At 42.5% G+C, this 14553-nt stretch overlaps 1 protein-coding gene and 1 long non-coding RNA gene across 7 annotated transcripts in view; one reads left to right on the top strand and one right to left on the bottom strand.

Moving 5' to 3' along the window:
• The window catches only part of Fndc3b (fibronectin type III domain containing 3B), a 284468-nt gene that overhangs the window by 138516 nt on the left and 131399 nt on the right, over positions 1-14553 (bottom strand). The gene's annotated exons all lie outside the window — the stretch shown is intronic.
• LOC110340826 lies at positions 7289-12031 on the top strand. 2 transcript variants are annotated; one of them, XR_005880424.1, is made up of 4 exons: positions 7289-7401; positions 8178-8297; positions 11326-11490; positions 11899-12031. It is a non-coding gene; the product is annotated as an uncharacterized LOC110340826 (long non-coding RNA). The 2 variants fall into 2 exon arrangements; XR_002382661.2 differs by having other exon boundaries at positions 11326-12031.

Raw genomic sequence — 14553 nt, 5'->3', positions numbered from 1 at the left:
GAAAAATACCAGCTACAAATAAATCAGTTGTACTATATAAGATTTTGCTATTTTAAGTGGTATTTTTAAAAGTTAAGTAGTCACCCTAAGTAACAAGTAGTAAACAATTCACTGTTGTAGATAAATTGGTACTTGGATTCTCACATGACTACCAATAAATAGTGCTTAGTGCCACACATCACGTTCTCCCTTGATGAACTTCAGCACTGTCTTACTCATAAAGGGATTTAAGAAGGCTGAAATACAAACTTAGTGAGATCAAAGGTGAAAAGTAAAAAAAAAAAACTCTCAATACATACTAAGAAAGTAATCTTTGAGTCTTTCTAAATAGCTGAAGAGGAATTCTTGAAGGAATAGACAGAGCCCTTAAGTAAGGCCATAGCCACATGGCAAAGAGATCCTAATTGGGAAAGCAATTATCACACCAAATGATCAAAACAAAAGCACCTATACTGTTTGCTTCCTGATCAAGACTGAATACAAAACGTGGGGTTCTGAAGAACCCCGAGATGTCTGATGATCAACACTATTCAGGTAGGCACTCTGGTGACCCCAGACATTAAGAATGAATGCTCACAATAATCCTACAATGGAAGACATAAGGTACCTAGGAATAAATTTAAGCATGGGGTGAAAGACTTGAGTAATGGAACTACAGAATATGCTGAACTAGTTAAAGAAGACACATCAAGACACAGAATGGAAGACTTACTATTACTTACATGGTAATAATTTCCCAAGTGATCTACAGAATGAATTTAATTTCCATTAATTTCCATTAATATTCTAGAGATCATGTGGCACAAAACCACAATGGAATTTTATTTTTGGTAGAGAAAAATTATACAATATTCAGGAAAATGTATGGAACTGGAAAATATATCTTCAAATAGACAAATATTGTATGTTCTCTCTCATATGCAGCTCCATCTATCTATATTTATCTATCTATCTATCAATCATCCATCTATCCATCCATATTTCTGGAATGAGTGTGGGTATAAGTAATGAAACTGAAAGGAAACCAAGCAAAGGGGGAAAAGAGGTCTTAATGACAAGAAGTGTAGAGATGACCAGGCAGAAGCAGGCATACTGCAGGCAAAGGGAGGCCAGGTGGAGAAATGGATATTCTTGGGTGTCAACTTGTAAACCCCAAAAATGGAGGTGTGTGCTGGCTAACTTTATGTCAATTTGACACAAACTAGAGTCACTGGAGAGAAGGGAGTGTCAATTGAGAAAATGCCTCCATAAGATTAGGCTGTAAGCAAGCCAGTAGGGCATTTTCATAGTTAGTGATGGATGGGGGAGAACCTAGCCCAGTGTGGGCGGAGCCAGCTCTGGTAGGGTAATCCTGGGTTAGATAAGAGATCAGGCTGAGCAGCACCCCTCCATGGCCTCTACACAAACATCTGCCTCAGCTTCCTGCCTGTTTGAGTTCCTGGCCTGACTTCCTTCAATAATGGACTATGATATGGAAGTGTAAGGCAAATCAACCTTTTCCTCCCCAACTTGCTTTGGTCGTGGTGTTTCATCCCAGCAACAGTAATCCTAACACAGGAGAACACAAGCTCAAAGGCAATAAAAGGCCAGGGTTCAGTGCTCACCTAAGACATAGAGCTCAAATCCCAACTTCCTTTAGCTGAAATAAACTCAAGACCTCTAGCTAAATAACTTATTGTCAAGTGGCTTGAGACTTCAGTGTACTAGAACAATCTACATAGTTACTGTGTGAACATATACTACTAAAAATACATTAGTTTTAATATTCTATTGGTTTCAACTCAATAAACTTTTATTATGCAAGTTGTAGAAAGAAAAGTCACCCAGATTCCACAAGAGATCCATAAAACAACCAACTACCACACAAGGCTCAGCAACCTTTCTTTAAAGAGGCAAAAAGCTCTGGGGCTGCAGGGTAGCAATTACTCTTACAGTAGTAGAGGAATACCAAAACCCTCACTTTACCTCCAACAGTAAAGGAGTTGGTGTGCCGTTCACTGCACACACATTGTGCTAACACAGGTTTGAAAGAACCGGATTTTAATTCAGAACTATGGATAGAAAGCATTAAGACTGTCAAAGAGATCAAGTCCCGGGTAGGAGCCTGTAATTGAATCTTGAACTCTAGTTTTTCAAAATCCGTTTGAAGCTTTGTTGAATTCAACACACCTCTGTTATGCCCAATGTGGGGGTCAGGCTACACAGGAAGCCAAGGGTACAGTGACATTAAAGAGAAGCAGCGTTTCTATGGAGAAGCTAACTGTGGAGAGAAACGATTGAGAAATAAGCAAGGCGCAGGTGCAAAGAGCCATGCAGGGAAGGAAGGGCTCGGCTGAGGCCCTCCTTTTGCCTTGAGGTTTGTGACTGACACTGTGTCTACGCATGGACTGGGCTTACAGTCCAGATGTTTCAAACAGATGTTCTTGGTGTGTCTAGACAACAGGAGTGATGAACAAGTAAGGGAGAAGACATAAGTCAAAAGGTACAGGTTGATTTTTGGAAAAATGAAAGTTCATTCTCACTTCCCACCTATATCGAGTTGGTTTCTGAGATCTTGGGGTGTGTGTGTCGGGGGGTGGTCTTCATACTCTCTGAATCTGAGTTAGGAACAAGATTCACCTGCACTATGCATGAAAAACACCTATGGTTGTCAACAGTACTGAAATCCAACTTCCTGGGTTGGTCTTCCATGTTAGACTGGGGATGGAATATGTCCATGGGTGTACCTGTTTATACATGAGCCAGGACCCTGTAAGCAACAAATCTTAAGAGTGATGCAGATGCAACTCAGCAATACCGAGGAAGAGCTTCTGAGGGATACCTCACCTCAATCCCTGAGAAAGGCCTTCTGAGGGATGCTCAAATCTGGAATCCCTGAGGAAGGGCTTCTTAGGGATACCTCACCTCAATCCCCGAGGAAGGGCTTCTAAGGGATACTCACACCTGGAATCCCTGAGGAAGGGCTTCTGAGGTAGATGCTCCCCATACATCATGCAGTGTGGAGACCATTCACTCTTAAGCTAATAGCAAACTCAAGGCAGGTCTCTAGGAAAGACGGGAAGGGACAGGTGCCCAGAACTCCTAGTGGAACTCTCTAGTGATCTTACACAATGTAAAAACTTCTCAATATTGTCCTGACCAAGTAAGAGTATTTAAATTACCTTTGAATCACATCTTGGGATAAAATGCAAAGAATGTTGCTAAAGACTACTATTCAGGTTTATAATTTGGGTAGCAAAGAATAAAAAAGATTGTTCATCATAGGGCAAGTCAGGGGAGCCATGACAGTCCACTCTGAGAGCAGAGCTCACCATGGCTCTGAGTGTTTGGACACTTTAGGGGAGTTACTGCCATTCTCTCCTGCCAGCTTTCTCCACTCTCTGGAAGGGCTACAAAAGGGAACAGCGAGCAGGGGCTTGTGGCTTATATGGTAGAGTGCCTGCCCAGCATGAGAGAAGCCTGCTTTCAACCCCAGTTCTGTAGAAACAAGGCATGGCACTTGTAATCCCAGCACTCAGGAGACAGAAGTTTAGGAGTCCAAGGTTATCCTCGACTATACAGCACGTTCCAGGCCAGCAAGTGTTATATGAAACCTTGTATCAAAAGAGAGAGGGGAGGCCCGGTGGTGGAGGTGAATGCTTTTAGTCCAAGCACATGAGTTTGAGGTCAGCCTGGTCTATAAATTGTGTTCTAGGACAGCCAGGGCTACACAGAGAAACCCTGTCTTAAAAAAAAAAAGCCCCCTGCTTTGCTTGCATACAAGTACCCACTGTCACTAATGGAAGCTGTCCATCAGCCAAGGCACAGCAATTTTCTAAAATGAACTTAAATTTTACAAAGGCATTTTGCTTGCTAATAATTTTCTGAGTGGACCAATGGCCACGACCTGATAATAATGGGCTTGGGATGACTAGTTATGTAATTTGCATCTCTGCCTTGGCTAAGCCCCACAGAATAAGCCAGCAAGAAAATTAGAGTTCCTATAGTCAAGCCATGTTTACACAGCCAGGGTTTCACTATTAGTGGGGGGGGGGGGGGTGCAGGAGACTGAGGGCTGGATAACAAGGAGCACTAACAAGGAGCACTAGCAAGGAGTCTGGACTCTGCCATCTCCTTAGTGCTTGCAGTCAGGTGCATACCTCCAGCCAAATGTGGGCACAGGTGGGAAGGCCGGAAAGGCCAGAGAGCTGAGCTGAGCTGACCTTGTACCTTCTCAGTGACAGGACGACTGAGGAAGCTCTGTGACTGCACTAATGGCACTTTCTCAGCTCGGCACACTGTTCCCTGGATCTCAGAAACAGCTGCAGCTTTACTTTCAAAAGCCACCCCCCCACTTCCCTACTCCTCCGCCCCACTCACCCCACCCCGCCCCACCCCGCCAGGTGCGGAGACTCATGCTGCAACAGCAGTACAGGGAGCCTGAGGCAGGACTGCCATTGGGTTTTGCCTGGGAGAAAAGGAAGCCAGGCTTTCCGCGCTTCCCTCTGGGCTGGCAGGCTTCTGGGCACTGGTCTCAGCTCCACGGAGACTGGAATAGGGCTGTTGACTGAGACTCCCTAAAATCCTTCCAGCTGTCACCCTAGGGGGCTTGTCACATCAGTATTTGAGCCCTTTAGAAAATGTTGACTACCAGACTCCTGGCTCTGCTCCTTTTTTTCATAAATTTCCCATCTACCCCTCCACCCCAACATGGCCAAATGTTCCGCTAGTTTTGCTGTGGATGTTCCTGTATCAATTTAGAAGGGCGGGCAACAAAGAACAAAGAGACAGCTGGGTGGATAAAGTACCTGCCTGATGACCTAGTCTGGATTCCTGGGAGCACGTGTAGAAGCTGGAACCACAGCTCCTAAGGAAAAGGCAGGGCAGACAGGGGAGAGTCCTGGAGCTTTGCAGCCAGAGAGCCTGGCCCATGTGATGGTGAAAACACCTTATCTCCACGCAAGGCGGAGCGGGGAGGGTGGACACCTAGAAGCTGTCCTCGGTCCTTCACACATCACACGCACACTAGCACAACGCACACGTAACAATACATGCACAAAAGAACAAACTGCATGAATGCTATGAAAAATAAGCACATTCAAGTTCCTTTAAGTATAGTTTATTTGTAGTTACTTTAAGCCCAATAAGCTGAGTCTTAATTTCAGTATAATATTTTAAAACTGAGAAGAAAAAGTAACAAGACATTATCAAAGTGCCATAAATTTTATCCTGTTAATGGATATTTAATTTAATATACTTCAACTAACAGAGATGACTATAATTTGTCTAAAAATAGTGATCCAGTTTTCCTCATAATAAATAAATTACTGTACTTCCATAGCAACAGAATAGCATTTTATATAATATAAAAATAAGCGCTACATTAAGAAGTCTGTGCAGTCATTGCATTTCTTTCTATGATTATTAGCTCCTGTGCTAGTTCAATACAAAACACTATGAGCCTACGTGCAAAACAGGCAATAAAAAAATCTTTCAGAAAAGTATTTGTACATGTGTATAAAAGCATGCGTGTATTCGTTTATAGTATGTATCGGTGTAGTTCTGTGCACATGCATGTGTGCCTGTGCAGGGGCCAGTAAGCCAATTCAAAATGTCTTCTTGATCACTTCCACCCTGCTTTTCTGAGAAAGGGAATCACTGAGCCTGATGCTCTCCCACTGGCTAAACCAGCTGGCCAATGAGCGCCAGGGATCCAGCTGTTTCCAATCCCCGGGGCTGAGGTTACAGGCATATTTTCTACCAAGCTTGGCTGTTTCTGAGGATATGAACACAGCCTTTTATGCTTGTGTGGCAGGGACTATACTTAGTCTCATGAGACCAGGATCTGTTAATAAAATCACAATATGTATTTCTGTTGATAGTCAAGAGTACAGCAACAAGCTAGTAGCCTCATTACTCTTGAAATTGAAAGCTGGATCCGTGAATAGCTGCTTCATGTCTTGAAAGTACACACAGTGGGTCAGATCTCTTACCACAATAACTCCACAAAGGGGGTTGATATCTCTGGATAGACTAGGTACAAATAATGCTAGGAAGATAGGGGTCCCCCAGTAACCTGCTGTAGGCCTGACTAGCATCAAAATGTTACACGTTTTACAAATGTGTGTAACTCCTAAAACTGACTCACAACAATAAAAACAGCACAGCCTTCTTCCACACTTTGAGATATTCGATATTCCTTTTCATGTCACTGAACCTCGGAATGTAATTATCATTGAGTACTTTCCACTAACCAATACCATCTTCGCCACTGGCTTACCACTTGCATTAACCCAATATTCCCTCACTTTCTAGGAGAGGGCTATAAACGAGGGGCTTAAAATAGACGCAAGTATTATTGCGGGGGAGGGTGGACAGCACAAGCACCTAGTCTATGAGGCTCTAACTGCAGTGATTAGTTCAGGATACTACTGCCCTTCAGTGGGTGGGGGAAATGCTAGATTCTCTTTATCTCTGCTTCTCTTGGTCCCCAGAGCCCATACCACGCGGTTCTTATTAGTGCCAGCCCCAGGAAGAACAACAGATAGGCTTCAAAGGGAGCTAAACCAAGTCCTTTCCTTACAGACTAGGGCACAGGGGTAGAGCAGTGAATGTTGGAGTTTTGCTAAGCTACCAGTGCTTCAATTTTACTAAACTCATTACTTGCAATCTGAGGAGATACAGCTTATCAAAATCTTGTGAACAAAAGTAGACTGAAGCAATGGGGAACTCTCACACACAAACCGTGTGTGTGTGTGTGTGTGTGTGTCTGTGTGTGCGTGTGTCTTGTGTGTGTCTGTGTGTGTGTCTGTGTGTGTGTGTGTGCGCGCGTGTCTGTGTGTGTTTGTGTGTGTGCGTGTGTCTGTGTGTCTGTGTGTGTCTGTGTGTGTCTGTGTGTGTGCGTGCGTGTCTGTGTGTTTGTGTGTCTGTGTGTGTGCGTGTGTCTGTGTGTGTCTGTGTGTGTCTATGTGTGTGTGTCTGTGTGTGTGTGTGTCTGTGTGTCTGTGTGTGTCTGTGTGTGTGTGCGTGTGTGTGTTCGTTCTTTCAAACTTGATACACACACATGCTGTCTGGTCACTCTCCTCCCCTTGCAAACGGAATTGCTTATTTCCCAGCATCTCTCACTGTGGGGCGCAACACTGTGTGGGGCTGCATGAATGAACATAGGTGTAAAAAAAAAAAAAGCTGGGCAAGAGTAAAAAAGGCTTTCAAATGTTTTGTTACCAAAAACTAATGTGACCACAAACACAATGAATCCTGGATGTTTCTGGTAGCACTTGCCCAGCAGCATCATGTGACTTCACTGCAGCCTTGGTTCTGAATACACAACTCTGCACTGAGCGTGCAGTCATGACACCAACGCCAAACACTGCCTGGAGTGCCTGGGCTCAGAGCAGAAACTACAGTATATGAAGAACTGTGGTAAGTTCAATGAATGAGCAAAGTTTTCTGCTCTTACAGAAACACAATGGTCTAATTATGGGGAAAAGACTTAAGTTTTCCTAACAAACATCTTCAGCATGTAAGTATGGAATTAGCATGTATTTGGATTGCACTGTGTTAACATGTTTGATTTTTAAAACTCTTTTTTGAATTGCTGCTTTGGGTTTCATTTTTAACATGTTATTAAATTATGGTTTGGATGAGAACAGAACTTTCAACCATTTCTGAATTGGCTCTAAACACATTTCTGCCACTTGGTACTGCATATTTATGTGGTATTGTTTGCATTGACAATTTTTAAAATAAAAGTATCAATCAACCATGAAAAGCCTTGAGGTATTATGTAAGACAGTATCAAATATTCAGCCAGGTTAATTCTTTATTTTAAAAAATCTATTTCATTAATATGCACATTTGCTTCTCTTTAGTAAATGGTAAAATTATATGTAGACCAAAGAATTGTTTACATAGATTTCACCTTTGCTTGTCTTTAATAAATGGTAAAATTATACGCAGGCCAAAGAATTGTTTAAATAGATTTCTCACCAGTTAATTTCTAGTTTGTATCCATGGTTTAAATACCTATGTACCCAAGGTTGTGTAAAATTTTCTGATAAAAAGGGAACATTAAAAAGCCCTGGTTTATTTGTTACTCATTAGAGAGGAAACATTAATAATATCATAAAACATTTCCATTTCTACTTTTGAGTGCTATGATACAAAGTAATACTCAAGGAAACTTCCTATTTCTTCAGGGTTTCATGCAAATTACCATCCTGCTGCCTTTGCAGATGACACCCATGTGTAGCTGGAAAGAGACCTACCATAGCAGTCCTGGGTGCAACTTAAAGAATTGGACCTGGCCTGTCTGATGGGTGAGTTTACCTTTCCTCTGTCTGTCATTCAGAAACAGGTCCAAATGTGCACAAGCAGGTCCAATAAAATAAGAATAAGAATAGAAACCAACAAAGGAAAGCTCAAAACAAAGATTCCAGCCGGGTGTTGGCGGTGCACAACTTTAATCCTAGCTCTCAGGAGGCAGAGGTAGGCAGATCTCTGTGAGTTCGAGGCCAGCCTGGTCTAGAATGAGTTCCAGGACAGCCTCCAAAACAATACAGGGAAACCCTGTCTTGAAAAACCAAAAAAAAAAAAGGGGGGGGGGGACTGGAGACACGGCTCAGAGGTTGAGAGCACTGACTGCTCTTCCAGAGGTCCTGAGTTCAATTCCCAGCAACCACATGGTGGCTCCCAACCATCTGTAATTAGATCTGGCACCCTCTTCTGGCCTGCAGGCAGACGTGCAGGTAGAACACTGTATGCACAATAAATAAATAAACCTTAAAAAAAAAAACCAAAGATTCCAGCACAAGGTGATGGCTTCCTTCTATGCTATAATTGCTCTTTCAAAAGACAAAACTTGAACATAAAGCAGTATAGTGAAAAACATCTGAATAAGTTCTTTGTATTCAACAAATTTACAAAAACCAATTCAGATACCAGGCTTAGAAATTACATTAAAAAATCACAATATATTATGATCTAATTTTATCTTTTTACAGTGGATTTTTCTTTTGGACTAGATTGCAGTAAATACATTCCACAACACTCTTCAGTTTCTGATGAACTCCTATAAATACATTAATGTTTGACTTAAGGTTTCCATACACAGCTATTTGGGAACCTAATCCCTTGCATAAGAGCCGCATGACTTCCTTTGACAGGTGTTCTAAGAATGCCTTGGGCATCTCAGATGACTGGCATCATTTTCACACATGTAATTCCTTCAGAAAATCATCTCACACCAGCCACATTCAAGTAGACCTATGGTCCCTTGAGACAAGCTAGTTACATTATCTGACAGTTACATGACTGTGAAATAGTAAAGACAAAAATGGTCTCTCTCTGTCTCTTTCTCTCTCCCCCCACAAACACACACATGCACACAGATAAAACTCAATACAATATATGCAATATATATTATATTCTCATTCTATCATGAAGAAATACATGGTTAATTTACATATCATATATTATATGTGTGTGTACACACACTCATGCACACACATGCACAAACACACACATGTGCACACAGAGACCCCTCCTGACTTTATTCTCAGATACTTTATAATGACTAATTTATTTGAAACTAAAAACCAAACTGCCAATGAGTTCTGAGAAAAAAATGAAAAGGTCAGCTTTACCTATCAGACCACAACACAATTCAATTAATCTATAACAAAAGACAGGGAATGAGTTACACAGTTAACTTATTTCCATAATAAAAACAGAAAGATTCACGTACTGAATACACTAAAGAGATCTTAGCTTCACAGATGTTGGGTTCTGAGTCAATAAACCTGAAACATATGATGGAATAGACATTCCAAAAAATGAGGGGAGATGCATACAGACCACACCCCTACAGACTTCACCTCAATGTCTCCCCCAGGCATGTTACTAAACCTCTCTCCATGTCTCAGTCTCCCCCTAAAATGAAGCAACTGGTACACGTTGAGCATCCCTAATCCAAAGTGTTCTAAAACCTGAAATGGTCCAAGGTCAAAAATGTGTGAGCACTGAGGACGCTATAAAAGCCCTAGACCCACATTTTCAGATCAGAGTGCTCAGTTAGGAAAGGGCACACAATATTTAAAACTCGGATATTCCAAACATTTCTGGCCCCAAGATTCTGGAAGAGGACGCCTTGCTTCGTAGAATCAGTCTCTCAAGACTGTACTGTTTAAGGGAATGAGTTGGCATGCAGCAAGGTTGGTATGCTCAAATGCCAGATCAGCTACCTGGTATCATCATCATAGTTCCACAGCTGGAGCAGACCTTCCTCTCCTGGAATAGACCAGATGCAAGCCATTACGGTTTTAGAACTGGTGGTAGAAGACAAGGAGTAATGTACAGACAACCAAAACAGTAAATGCTGTGTTAATGGAGTGATCCAAGAACCCTGCTTACATCAACTGAGCTCATCTATAGTGAGGACTCACTGATGAGACCCCGCAGTACTTTTTATTGCTGAATGAGATGCTCCTCTTCCACTCATAAAACATTTGGATCTTGCAGGCAACTACAGAAAATTTCCTTCACAATGTCAAGCAAAGCTTTCACAGGGCACAACAGGTACCTCATAGCCAGTTCAGGTCAAAATGAATAGGCATCTTGTTGTGTGCTCCCAGAGACAGTCTATAAACTAAACAGTACTGTTGCTCCTTCCCCACTCAACAAGACTTCTCAATTTAAAGCCAGAACAAAGGCTAACCATCAGGGATGGCTACATTTTCCTACAAAGCAAGATCTCAATTTACATAGAAAACACTAGACTTTACCAGAACATACAATTACCATAAACTTCAGTACAGAATGTGACAACAGAATATGGATTTCGTCTTTACTCTCTTGTATACAGTAAGTTTGAAATTCTGAAATATAATATAAAGGGTATTTACACAGCCACACGAACACCTTCATATCAGTTAACCTTCACACCTGAGAATTACTTGGTGTGAGGAAAACTGATCACCTACTCAGTAGTGCGTGACAAGTGTATTCCATGCTGTGGCAGGGTGTGCTGTGGGGTGTGCCAGATACAAGTGAGCAGAAACCCCGTTCCTTGGAAGACCCCTGCGGGAAGTTTTATTTTGCCTAGGAGAAATCAGGACTATTGTCACAATTCTATTTGCCAAAAGAGCCTGTTTATTTACAAAAACTGGCTACAAGGGACTAGAAGAAAGGCATTTCAATGGAGCTGTCTCTTGCTTTCTTCCTTTCTCACTCCCTTTGAGAAGCGCCCCTGCTGCATGTTTGGCTTCTAAGGGCCTGAGGAGACCCTGGATGCCACAGTGAATGCTGAGGCCTGAAAGAAGTATTTCTCTCTCCCTCTCTTTGACTCAGAAATTCTGAACACAAGAGGATCCATTCAAGGCATGATGGAGTGCCTCACAGAGGCGGCAATATGTTCCCAGTTGGCAAACAGAGACCTGTTTGGACAGTGACTACAGCATCCACTCAGCAAACATCAGCTTTCCGAGGAGTTCACAGGAGAAAGAGGGAGATGCTGTAGGCCTCTTTTTCAGACTCCAGCTCCAATTTGGGACAATCTTTCTAAACAAAAGGCCTTTGTTGCCAAAGTCACAATTCAGTGGGTCCCAACTGCTTTCCTAGAAACTATATCCATCTATTCACAACTGAGTTTGGGCCAAAACTCATTTGTAAAGATCTGAAAGGACAAGAAAGTGATGGGAAACACCCCAATTTCCATCGGTACAATAACAGACAAGGAATGGATAGGAAGCGCTATACACCAGCCAGCGAGGGCGCAGCTAGAGGAAGGCAGCCCAGGGCCTTCTCAAGAGCAGGGGTGTTGGTAGTGCTGCAGCTTAAGAACACAAGCTCTGGGGAAATAATGAACAAGTGAAACCACCAGCTTCCAGTCGGGTTACGTTCCTCTGTTCTCTTTCCCTACAGGTTGTCAGAAGAAAATCCATACACAGTTTCATTAAAGTGGTCAGTTCTGAAAGATAGCAACAGTGGCAAGAGTCTTGTTCACCCAAAATCTCACCAAATCCTCCATGGCTCAAGTAAATGAATATGGAGCAGACACACTTGCCTGGGCTTTCTCCTGACTCTGGCATGACTTGCTACCATGACCAATGTAGCCAATGACGGAAACTGTCACTGTGACATTTTTATTAGCATAAATTCGAGGGCTAAAATTCTGACAAACCTGGGACCTAGCTCAGTGGGTGAGCATTTACCTAGTACTCACAAGGCTCTGGATTCAGCTGCCAGCCCTGCACATAAGCAAACAAAAAATAGGGGTAATGTCAGAGAAAAAGGAGAAAAGAAAAAGGCCATATCCTACAGGGTATGAGGGTACACACAGTCTTTAATATGTTCTCATTATTTGTACATGTTGATTCTCCATCAATACAATGCATAAAAGGCAAATATCAGAACGCACACAACTCCCCACAAATGTATTTCAAAGGGAACATTCTACTTGGGAAAAAGACTGCAATTCAGTGGCCTGCTTTTGTACAGATCACAAGCAAACAATTTTCATATTTGTGTTTGTTTATTTTTAGTTTTATTTTTCGAGACATGGTTTTTCTGTGTAGCTTGGCTATCCTGGAACTCACTCTGTAGACCAGGCTGGCCTTGAGCTCAGAGATCCGCCTGCCTCTGCCTCTGCTTCCGAGTGCTGGAATTAAAGGCGTGCACCACCACCACCCAGCCTAGTTTTCATATGTTTAAAGGGCTATACAAGAAATACAGAATATATGCATCAGAAAGTGTATGTCTATAAAGCAGGGTATTTTCTTGCCCTTCCCAGAATGAGCTTGCCAATCCCTGTACTAAGCCTCAACAAAAGTCTTAAGTAATAATTCCTGGTTCTGCTTGAGACAGATGAAGACTGTGTCTTCAAATAATGCCCGTCAGGGTCAGGCATCTGAGTCCTGGAGAGGATAACGACGAGAGTCAGAATGGCAGTGCCCAGCCTGGAACCCACCCACTTAACAGCAAGCAGTTACTAGACAACCCTAGCACTTTACAATAAGCAAACCCTTCATCCTCTGGAAAGAGACGATAAATCCTACAACTTGCAGAAGGCCTGACTTACGTAACAGGCAGGTAAATAACCACTTGCCTTTACGAGAGGGTATTCGCTGACCTGAGTGAGTCAAGATGTAAAGAAAGTGTACCAAGAGGTGGGAGGGGCTTTACTGTATCATCTGGAGTTCACTAGTTTTCTTGGAGAATATGCCAGAGGAAATACAGACCAAACAGGGAAAAATCCAAGGAGAGTGTTCAGTCAAGCATGCCTTCTCCTTCTGTAAGATACTCTCAGGCATCCTCATACAGACTGGTCTACATGGCGAAGGGCGAAGGATTCCTACCATTTGCAATGAATAAAGGTTAGAGGCTTTTCATGAAGGGACTACTAACACTCAAGTTGCACAAGATAACTGAAGTATCAGTACAGAGAGGGAGAGAAAAGGAGTGAGGAGAAATTCTGTCTGGTCTTAATACTATCCTCCAACTTTCAAGATGGCACAGCTGCCTTTTAAAAGCTCTAAATTTTATTTCCTTGAGAGTTTATTTATGAAGGCAGTTGATATTCTATTTATTTTTAACATCATCTTATTTTCCTTTACCTTTGTGTATGTGTGCACACTTGAACATCTATACATGTGAAGGAAGGCATAGAATTGTTATATAGAAGACAGAAGAAAGCCTTGGATTCCTGTCCTTACCTTCGAATCACTTGAGATGGGACCCTGTTGTCAGGGTGCTGAGTATACCTGCTAGCTTCCGTTTTCTGTCTGCTGGACCTGTCTCTGTTCCCACCTCCCTGGAAGAAGCCCTGAGATTACAGCATTTGTGTGGGCCCTGGGGTTTCAAACTCTGAACCTTATGATTACAAGCAAGTATTTATACCTGCTGAAGCACCTCTCCATCTCCAACAGTCGATTTTTTAGAAACTAATCAGGTATGTGTGCATTCGTGTGTGTGTGTACATATAAATGTATGTGTGCATATATATGAAATTCTACATATAACTTCTAGCCAAGGTATTACATCATCAAAAAACTCAGTGAGGGCTACCAGACAAAAGACAGGTCACACCCTGTTAACACCAAGCTGCCAATACACTTCAAGGAGTTCACACCAGGATGTCCCAGACACTGCATGAGAACTACACTAAGAAAATATTTCTCGCATATTTGAAAGTCAACTTTATCTGGGCATTCTGTGTATTTGCTGGCTAAATGGCACCTTTACCACAGACACAAAGAAGACAATAACATTTATTAAACAGCTGCCAGCACACACCTCTCCCAGACAGGAGGGTGAGAAACTGGAGGACAAGGCTGCTCATTTCATCACAACTTTAGGCAAAGAATGGTATAGAATGAGGGTTTGTGACCCAGCTGGAGGTTGCTGTTGTCCAACTGCGGGGAAGGATGGAGGCCAGCGCAGGGGGACCTGGGGAAGGTAGTCACTCAAGGACTGCTGCTCCTTCTCTGGAGGTCACTTACAAGATAACTGGTGATGGCACTGCTGGGAGTTAAGCAAAGGGTGCACCCCACTGCATGTGCTGTCTTCATGCCAAGTGTG

The sequence above is a fragment of the Mesocricetus auratus genome, unplaced genomic scaffold (assembly GCF_017639785.1).
Source record: "Mesocricetus auratus isolate SY011 unplaced genomic scaffold, BCM_Maur_2.0 Super-Scaffold_100011, whole genome shotgun sequence".
NCBI lineage: Eukaryota > Metazoa > Chordata > Mammalia > Rodentia > Cricetidae > Mesocricetus > Mesocricetus auratus.
Note: the sequence above shows the minus strand (reverse complement) of the source record. Positions and strands in the feature narration are given on the sequence as shown.